The 8617-nt window shown below is 38.9% G+C and overlaps 1 protein-coding gene across 1 annotated transcript in view; it reads right to left on the bottom strand.

Moving 5' to 3' along the window:
- The window catches only part of LOC103745631 (beta-1,3-galactosyltransferase 5-like), a 49540-nt gene that overhangs the window by 596 nt on the left and 40327 nt on the right, over nt 1-8617 (bottom strand). The window lies entirely within an intron of this gene.

Here is an 8617-nt window from a genome sequence, read left to right as displayed (position 1 = left end):
GTCTTTTTGAAGCAGGATCTCCCTGTAGCCCCAGCTGTCCTGGAACTCACTATATAAACCAGGCTGGCCTTGAACTCACAGAGATCTGCCTGCCTCTGCCTCCCAAGTGCTGGGACTACAGGTGTGCGCCACCATGCCTGGCTTCAAACATGACTTTTTAAAAAGTCATCTGTACTGAGATGTATTTGGCAAAATCTTACAAGAATAAATCTGGTTTCCTGAGACTAAGATACAATGATGCTTTGAAGAAAAGAATTCCTTGGCAATGCTGATCAAGAGATACTTCCTGCAAATCTACTGCAGCTTTTGAACAAAAGGGTAATAGCTATTATGTGAACACTGCCCTTTGCCTCTATCGTATCTGCTCTTCAGAGCAACAGCATACATGGTTAGCTATGTTCACATCTAAAGAAATTCTATCATAAACTAGAGGAGGAAATATGAAATGGGAGTGGGGGAGAGGAAGGGAGAAGAGAGAGTAGGAAAAGGAGGAAGAGGAGAAGTCAGGCACACCTATATATGGCACCTGGACTCTTTCAGGATGATAGTCAAGGTGGCAGCCAATCTGCATTTCATCTGAAAATACTACTGGAGGCACTAGTCTTGACCAGAGGTACTGAGACCAGAGGTCTTTGAAAGTGGGCCCTCTAACAACAAGGCATGAAACCAAGAAGGCAATATAGAGTTTACCAAAAAAACAGAAGCCATACTCCTTATAACTGGCACAAGAGTGATAGATACCCCATAGCCTTGGCCATGTTCTGTAGGTTAGAAACAAGTCACAAGTCACACCCAAACTCAAGGAACAGGATTACACAGGGTCAAATAGCAGTTGGACAACCCTTACACCTACGGTTTGGAGAATATTGCACAAGAGGGGATAGAAAGAGTGTGAGGACCAAAGAACTACAACACCTGCTGCAAGATAGCATCTTCTAGACATGACAAAGATACTGTACACATGAAATTTCAACAGTGTGGTTGCCTGCACAAGACTTGCATGATGACTTCACCAGTCAACATGCCAATGTGGATAAGAAAAATTTCACATGGTCTCACTCTTAGATGAAGAACCAAGAACAGTCAATTGCTTCTGACGTAGGGAGAATCATTTTTCTCCAGGGCAAGCCTCCTGGTAGGTTATCCAATCCCAAATTGTCAGTCCTAAACACATATACATACAGCCAACACTAATAGGACTCTGAACTCTCTCCACTTGTCACTTCCAAAGAGGTCATTTGTTCAGAGCTAGCTTCTAAAAATCATACTCCTCATCAAGTGCCTAGTGATAGATCCAGTACCTAGATAGATAGATAGATAGATAGATAGATAGATAGATAGATAGATCCAGAGGGTTGGATGACCACAAACAGAGTCTTTGTGGTCAGTTACTCATATGAACTCACAGCAATGGTGACAGCATATGTAAATCCCATGCAAGTTCAAACCAGACAAAATCCTAGCATAGACATGGGGAAGTGGGCAAGAAATCCCAAACCAACCTAAGGAATTTTTGGCAATTGATAGCTTCTGGGAGCATTGGAGAGACAGTGTCTTACAAGAATGGGACTCTTGATGGGCCCCATGGATGGACCCACACTGTACATTTGGGGACACAAAGCAGAGTCTATAGGCCATATACATACATATATACATATGTATATGTTAAATTGGGCAGGGGCAGCAAGGGGAGGTGCAGATAAGGGAGAGGATGTGAATACTATCAAACTGTGTTATATGAAAATCGCAAAATGTCAATTAAAAATTTTTAAAAATAGAATTAAAAAAAAAGACTTCCTGGAACTGAATGGAAATAAGTCTGCTCACAGCTTCTGTGTTTGTTTCTCACTGACATCTTTTCTACCATATCATCTACAATTAATTTGTGTCTTTAAATACCATACCTGCAAGGCCCTATTTTTTTACCCATTAGAACAAGAAAAGAAGTAATAAGCTTGCCCTGATCCTGGCAATAAAGAAGAGGGCGCTAAGCTATAGTCTGACACAGCGAATACAGACACTGCCAACAGCAAGTAGACAAGATCACTGCATGGAGACAAAAGCAAGAGAGCTCTGTGTTCATGTATAAACATGAAACAAAGACAAGGGTGCAGGGCCACCATTACTTCCCTTTCTTAACAAGCAATATTTTCACCTCTCCCATTCTTAGCACTGAACTTTCATCCTAAGAGGCAGGGTATTCTTTCCTAAAATCAGATCCTTCTTTAAAGTATCATTATAAAATTGAAATATGTGGGACTGGAGAGATGGCTCAGTCGTTAAGAACACTGTTCTTTCCCCAAGTTCGAATCCCAGCACTCACATGGCAGCTAACAACTGTCCATAACTCCAGTTCCAGGGGATCCAACAGTCTCTTCTGTCCTCTGTGGGCATTGCACAACAAAAGTACACTTACCTACATGCAGGCAATACACTTATATGCATAAAAATAAATAAATACTTTTTAAAAATTTAAAAAAAGAAAAAAAAATTGAAATATATGTGTATGTATAATACGCACACATATTCATATGTATGTACATGTATTAGGTAATATGCATATACATATATATCTGTGTTAATGTATATATACATTTTTATATGTTTAGATAATAAATACATGTACAAATTCATGTGAAAAAAGTAATATTTCAGAGTTATCCATGAGCCACATTATCTTCCTGAATCAAGCATTCATTTGGAAATGGTCAAATATAAAGAAATTGAAAATCAATATCGTATAATTTAAGTCAGTTGTTAACTTTATTACATTAGCAGTAGAATGTTCACTTCAATTGATGTGATCCACATAATTAGACTGAGACGGCTTTTGCATTGGTAATGAACTAAATGGGAGAGGGGTCAATACAAGAAAGGAAGGTCTTTTCATCAGCCTATTTCCTTCGACCTTTCAAATGGAGAATTTTGTTTCTTGGAGCCATCAACAGCTCTACAGTTTTTCATATTCCAGCTATTTCCAGTGTTTCTCTCACTTAGGTCCCCAAGTCATTGTGTTTATGACATTTGTAGCATTCATACACAAAACATTATGGCACCCAAGATAAAAGTGCTGAAACCAAATAAAGAAAATATACAGTACAGAGAAAAATGGAAGACACCGAAAATGAATCCCACTAATAGTCCACTAAAAGAGTTTGACTGGCTTAAACTCCCTGCTGTTCCTCACACCAGACGATGAAGAGTCATCTATAGCCCAGCAAAATGCATCACCCAAAGGTCAGCTGTATGTCAGGCCTGGATTTTAGCAGACCAGATGAGCCTTGAAGGAAGCTGATTCTAGAAGTATGAAGGAAATATCAGAAGAGAAGCATGTGCTTAATCTTTACTCTGGGGAAAAGGACATTTAAAAATCAAACCAGTGTTCAGTGTCTTGTCTAGAGGAGAAACCAGTAATAATCTTAGCCTCCTACAAATAACATCCATGGGCTCAGAACAAAATAAACACACAATAACCCTAGAGACTTGCAGAATAAACACAAGTAGACAAACTAAAGAAGGAGTTCAAAACTTGGACCAAGTGATTAGCATGAATATTCCTGTAAGTTTGCTCGGAAGGCAGGTGCTACCCCAGCACGATTGGTGTAAAACAGCTCAGACTCTAGTAAAAGCCCTCCATTCTTCTGAACAGAAGAACCAGAGCAAGGAATTACCACAACAGCCACAAAAAATAAATAAAGTAACTTGAAATAAACCTAACAAAGTAAATAAACCTCTATATTGAAACTAAATATTCAATGAAAGTGGAGAAGACACAAGTAGCTGAACAAAGGAATTACCACAACAGCCACAAAAAATAAATAAAGTAACTTGAAATAAACCTATTTCTACCAAAATACCTATATAACAAATGCAATTCTTCATCAAAACTCCAATGAAATTCTTCACAGAAATTAAAAAGAAATCCTAAAATTCATTTGAAAGCACAAAAGACAAAAGACATTGGATATTCAGAGCAATCATGAGCAAAAGATAAACAAATAAAGCTATCACCAAATCTGTTTTCAACATACACTATAGAGTCATAGTAAAAATTTTAAAAAAAAGAAAGAGAAAAGAAAAAACAGCACGATACTATGATAGTAATACAAATCTAGTTGTACTGATCAATGAGACAGAATAGAAGAGATCAATACAAACCCACATAGCTATAACCATCTGATTTCTTGACAAAGACGCCAAAAATACTCATTTGAGGAAATGATATTAGAAAAATTTGGATATCTACATGTAGAAGAATGAATCTAGAGCCTTATCTCGTCCCACAAAAATCAATTCCAAATGGACCAAAGATTTTAACATAAGACCTGAAATTCTGAAAGTGCTCAAGGAAGAAGTTGTGAAAGCATTTCACAAGAGAGACATAGGTAGGGACTTTCTAAATGAGAGTCAAGTTGTTTAGGAAATAAGACAGGTAATCAACAAATGAAACCATGGAATTAAAAAGCAAAGGAAATAATTAATCTAGCAAAGAGATGGTCTACATGATGGGAGAAAACTTTTTGCAGCTATACATCTTCCATAGGATTAATATCCAGAATACATGAATAGGTTAAAAAATTAAGCAACAGGGCTGGAGAGATTGCTCAGTGGTTAAGAACACTGTTCTTGCAGAAGACCCAGGATCAAACCCCAGTACCCACATAGCAGCTAACAACTGTCTGTAACTCCAGTTTTAGGGGATCCAACAGCCTCTTCTGTCCTCTGTGGGCATTGCATGACATGGGTGCACTTACCTACATGCAGGCAATACATGCATACACATAAAATAAAAATAATAAAAATAAATTAAGCAACAAAAAAATTAACAACACACTCAGGCAAATCTCTGTGAGACCAAGGCCAACTTAGTCTATGTAGAAAATTGCAGGCCAAGAGGCGAAAACAATAAAGGCCATTACCAATAATGTTGGTTGTACATTGAAAGTGGATGGTAAAATCCTATTGCTGAAGACACCACATGATGTGAACGTGGGAGAGGGAGAAATCAAGTTTGGACTAAGGTGGAAACTCCCTGCCACTGGATGGGTGGCTTTCATATTGCCAGAAAGTGACATGAAAATGGCTGGAGGAGAACTATTCCCTATAATTCTGCCCAACAATGGACCCAACATGCTGCACAATTAACATGCTAAACAAGATGTTCTAGTTGGTGCAATAGTGGCACGTCTACTGTATGTACAACCAGCAAATTTTTTATTGGATATAATGCCTGCTCCTAGGGGTGGAACACACATCTGGTACTGTAGACCAGGCCAACCCCCGACAGCAGGGGAGAATATAGACCTCAGTGGGGAATCCACTACAATTGTTTTGTTAGATGGATGTGATATACCTGCTAAAGCAGTCTAAGCATTTGTGTTTACACCCATAGGTTAAGTTATTATAGCAGCCACTGTTCAGATGTTGTTTCTTGCTGTTTGTGTTTTTATAGTAGATGAAACCTGACTGAAATGGGCTAACAGCCCATGGGAAACAGATTATATAGAGACCCGAAAGTTCAGTACCTTGTCACAATGGGAGGAGGACCAAGCTCAGGGACTTTTGTGGAAGAGGTTAACAGAAAAAATGTAAGAGCTGGAGGAAGGGGTGGAGGGTTAACTGGAAGTGTCCTCTAACCACTATGCCAGCAAGCTGTAGTCACTCCTCCTCCCCATGCTCATCAAGGAGTTGATGTGGGAGTCAGTTACCCCTCCCACCCAGTCAGTAGAACTTGGCTGCAAGTGGGGATGGGCTAAGGATATATAAGCTGAGAAAGCCATGGGGCGCCTCTCTCTCCATTTTGTGCAGCTGCTGGGAAGTCACAGGATCTGTATTTGAGTGTGGACTTTTGAGCACAGCTGTAAATGGGGGGGGCCACCCACTCTTCTGTAATCCTGTAAATAAACCCTCATCCTATACTCTGTTAGCAAGCCCTTTAAAAAAAAAAAAAAAAAAAAAAAAAAAAAAGAACAGGGCTAATGGAAACCATCATTATTCCAAAGCTGATCTCATGTTGGCAAATCCTCTGGTCTTTGATTTCTTATCCTATTTTCCACCCTTAAACTTTATTGTGTAAATATATAATTTGCAAAATAAAATAAAATTTAAAAATTCCAGGCCAGCTAGGACTATAGGAAAACTCTCTCTCTCTCAAAAAAAAAAAGTGGGAACAGAGGGCATGGAACTGAACAGAGTCCTCAAAAGAAGAAATGCAAATGGGCACTAGATAGAAGAAAATGAAATTTAAAACTACTCTATAATTCCATCTCATTCCAGTCAGAATGTCTATCATCAAGAACACAAAAGACAACAAATGTTAACAGTGATGTGGGGAAAAGGGAGCCCTTATTCACTGTAAACTGCTATAGTCACTATGAAAATCAGTGTGAATGTTTCTCGAAAAACCAAAATTATTGCTCCATTATGACCTAACAATTCCATTCCTGAACGTTCACACACCAAAGGACTACTTACACAGCCATGTCTATTGTTGCTCCATTCACAATAGCCAGGAAATAAATTCAGGCTAGATGTCAATCAACTGATGAATAAAAAATAAAAACATGGTAAATGTGCATGATGTAATTTTATACATCCAAAAAGAAAACCAAACCTTTGAAATTTTTAGGAAAATAGATGGAACCAGAAAATATTATATTAAATGATGTAACTGGAAACTGGGCTCAGAAAGACAAACACCACATATTCATTCTAATATGCATATCCTAGTTTCAAATTTATTATCAATATTGTTGCTATTGTTGATGTGTCTGTGTATGTGTATACATATGTACACACATACCACAGTGCACATGTGGAGGCCAGACAACAACTTTATGAACTCAATTCTCTCCTTCCTCTTTTATGTGGGTTCTAGAAATTGAACTCAGGTTACCAGGTTTTCTTGACCTGCTGAGTCATCTTGTCTGCCCCTAATTTTTATAATGTATATTATGTAGAAATGAGTGTATCTAGAAGCCAGGAAACTAGAAAGGGGCCCACAAGAAGGGAATCACAAGACTTAGGTGGAGGATAATAAAACATATATGATGTGAAAGTGGAAAGGGGAATACTGGTTGTAAAGATTTAACCAGGGATAAGGGGCAGGGATACATGGGAGGAGAGGGCTTGGAAGGAGAAAAACTAAAAATGTATGAAAGAAACATAAGGACACTTGCTACTTTGTAAGCTAATTACAAAATAAAATTTGAGTTATTGGTCAGAGAGTCCCCAGAGGCACCCAGATCAATACAGGTTATTCCCATTACTCTTGTTTGCCCACCATAACTAGATGGTGTGACCCTAGTGCTGAAGACACTCCTCATTCTATGAAAGACATAGACAAATTAACCTTCACTGACTTGGAAAGCCTTTCCCTGCTGGCTAGTTTTCATACTCCTGGAAGGTACTATGAAGGCTGGTGAGGGGAAAAAAAACACCAATGGTCTTACCCACAGCTGAACCCTGCATGCTACAGATCTGACTTACCAGGCATACACTGGTAAAATAGTGACGAAGCTGTTTATGAGAGTCACCAATCCCTCTTCTGATTGAATTTGAAACCTGTTCCACAAGAAGCAATTCATTCCTGATACTTTAAAAATGGTCAAAACCCATGGCTAGGGAAGTCATAGACTCGGGGGAGGGGGCGTTTTGATGTTGTTTTGCTAAGTAGTCATGTCAAACTGCCCTCTAAATATTTATGTTTTCATCCAGAAATTTGTACTGCTTTCAACTTTGAGCCGAGAAACTTCTTTTTTCAGTTGGTAGTGGTTAATGCAAAGAGTCACAATTGTTCCAAGTGCTGAGAATAAGTGACTGTGGGTGCTTGACCATAGATGGGACACCAATATTCACACACACACACACACACACACACAGACCAAGGTTTAGGGAAGATTGTGGAAGATGTGAGGGAATAAATGTAAAAGCCAGATCAGGGGTTGAAGGTGCTGTGAAATGCTGTCTTCTGGACAGGACATGACTGCTGCACTGAGAATTCACAACCTTGGTTATCTGTATAAGACTGCACAATATTAAGCCAATTAAAATTTCCAGTATGGACACGGAAGGGTCTCCAGAGGCCCCGATCCCTAGCTAGGAAGATACTGGCAGCTGATGTGTGCTGTAGAAGAAGAGTTGTTTTTCTTTGAGAGGAAGCCACTGGCAGGATGCCCAGTGTATAACCCCATAAAATATGGATAGTAATGATTGGACTCAGTGGGTTATAAAAAAGATCTGACCCTGGAAGGGAAATATATTAGAGAAGTGAGCAGGGTGTTTGGAGTGAGGAAATGGGGGCCAATATATGTAAGATCCATTATACATGCATGTATATATTCATATACATATGAAATTTCCAAAAATAATTAGAAAAAAGAAAGTTTGAGTGGATGCGTCGGACCAGCCAGACCAGAGCACTCAGTCTGACGGGAACAGGGAATCAGAGAGTGGGCAAGGATTCGGCGAGTGACAGACATAACACAAGAGATGGTTGATGATCTGAATGTAATTTTCTAAAGTGGAGCATCAGATTTTATACAAGTTACAGAACAAGATTGTGCAAGCATCAGGTTGATTTCATGGTTAATCATTTTCTTAGAAATACAATTCAACA

The sequence above is a fragment of the Nannospalax galili genome, unplaced genomic scaffold, assembly GCF_000622305.1.
Source record: "Nannospalax galili isolate Female #2095 unplaced genomic scaffold, S.galili_v1.0 scaffold323, whole genome shotgun sequence".
NCBI lineage: Eukaryota > Metazoa > Chordata > Mammalia > Rodentia > Spalacidae > Nannospalax > Nannospalax galili.
Note: the sequence above shows the minus strand (reverse complement) of the source record. Positions and strands in the feature narration are given on the sequence as shown.